This window comes from Heterodontus francisci, unplaced genomic scaffold, assembly GCF_036365525.1.
Source record: "Heterodontus francisci isolate sHetFra1 unplaced genomic scaffold, sHetFra1.hap1 HAP1_SCAFFOLD_58, whole genome shotgun sequence".
Classification (NCBI taxonomy): Eukaryota; Metazoa; Chordata; class Chondrichthyes; order Heterodontiformes; family Heterodontidae; genus Heterodontus; species Heterodontus francisci.
The window spans coordinates 6,168,417-6,170,273 of NW_027142006.1; the positions used below are offsets into that span (position 1 = coordinate 6,168,417).

Consider the following 1,857-nt stretch of genomic DNA (forward strand, 5'->3'; position numbering starts at 1 on the left):
TCCCACGAAGGATAGCTGGTACGGTATGGTCCAACTGGATGAAGCGATCCGCGGCAATGTGACCAGACCCATCCTTCGCAACACCTCAGCACAGAGTGACACTTGGTGTTTGTGTACTGGGGCTCCACACACAGCTTGGTGCAGCTGCACACAAAGGTGGTCATCAGGATGAGGGCGACGTTGGGTACATTTTTCCCGCCCTTTTCCAGAGGTTTGAACATCGTGTCCCTCCCGCACTGGTCCATTTCAGATCTCCAGATGATGCAGTTGAAGTCACCGCCTAGGATGACCGGCCTGGACGTCGCCAGCAGCAGTGGGAGCTGCTGGAAGACGGTCAGCCGCTCGCTGCGTTGTACCGGGGCGTACACGTTGATCAACCGGAGCGGAGCGTTGTTGTACATCACGTCTGCTACGAGGAGGCGGCCGCCCACCACCTCCTTAACTTCGGAGATGGTGAAGTTACCTCCCCGCAGCAGAATACCCAGGCCGGAGGAACGGCAGTCATTACCCCCCGACCAGACCGATGGCCCGTGGGACCACCATCGCGACCACTGCCTGTAGGTGCTGAGGTGTGGTATTCCACACTCCTGCAGAAACAGTAGGTCAGATTTAATGCTACGCACATTAATGGAAGCAATTCTTGCACCCATCTTTTACTGAAAATTAGTTGTTGCTTCCCATACCATTTGTCCTCGCCTCCTTGATGAAGGGTCACTGACCCGAAACGTTAACTCTGCTTCTTTTTCCACAGATGCTGCCAGACCTGCTGAGTGGTTCCAGCATTTCTTGTTTTGATTTCAGATTTGCAGCATCCGCAGTATTTTTTGCTTTGATCTCGCTGTCTCTTGCTGGTTTGCTCAGTACCTTTCTCTGTCTGTTCCTTTCTGAGTCCTGATAATATCTTCCTGGTTTTCTGTGTGTCTTTCTCTGCCTGCCTCATTGTCGGTGCTGTTACTCAGTGTCCTTGTGTCATTGTGCAGTGAGGGTGAGTCCGTCAGCACGTGTGTTGCTGAGTCCGGGATTCTTGAGAAATCCGACTCCAATCCTATTTCTATAAAAACTTTGGGGAAATGAACATATTTCACTAACAGGCAGCTGAAACTTAATGCAGCAGTTAGCAGAGTGGTGCAGTGGAAGCGTGCTGGGCCTATAACCCAGAGGTCAATGGATCGAAACCATTCTCTGCTATTTATGTTTGGTAATAATACAAACAGTTCACTTTCAAAACATCAAGTATTTACCCATAATAACAAGATGCTTCCAAAGGCACTCTATTGCAATCAGCTTCTTCTTTCTCGTGAACACATCAATCAGTAACAACTCACTTGTGCTCACACGAACACAAGCTGCAAACACGGACCAGCCGAGTCTCTCCCACTTTGTCAACCCCTTCCTGCAGAGCATCCTCTCCACCACCAGATGGTGATGTTGGCCACAATAAAACCAGGACAAATGGTCACAATGGGGAGACGGTCAGTGACAGAAAATAAAACAATAACAGGAAAACCTTTACACAACAACAGGGTACATCTTTACACAACAGGAAATACCTTTAGATAACAGGGAGAACACAATCATACAAATGCCTTGTTTCTCCATCTCAGTCTCGTTGCCTCTCTCTCTGTCCCTCACTTTTGCTTCCTCACAGTCTCTTCTTGGTTTTCTGTGTGTTTTTCTCTCTGTCCCGTTGTCGATGGTGTTACTCAGCGTCCTTGTAACATTGTGTAGCCGGGCTGAGCCTCCCAACACCTGTGTTGCTGTAATAAAAACAGAAAATGCTGGAAATGCTCAGTAGGTCTGGCAGCATCTGTGCAGAGAGAAACAGTTAACAGTTCAGGTCTGTTTCCTGAGCTCACA

The 1,857-nt window shown here is 48.8% G+C and overlaps 1 non-coding gene across 1 annotated transcript; it reads left to right on the forward strand.

The window, feature by feature from the left end:
- Positions 1–1,116: 1,116 nt before the first annotated feature.
- On the forward strand, positions 1,117–1,188 carry trnai-uau (transfer RNA isoleucine (anticodon UAU)). Its single transcript has one exon. It is a non-coding gene; the product is annotated as a tRNA-Ile (tRNA).
- The last annotated feature ends 669 nt before the right edge of the window (positions 1,189–1,857 follow it).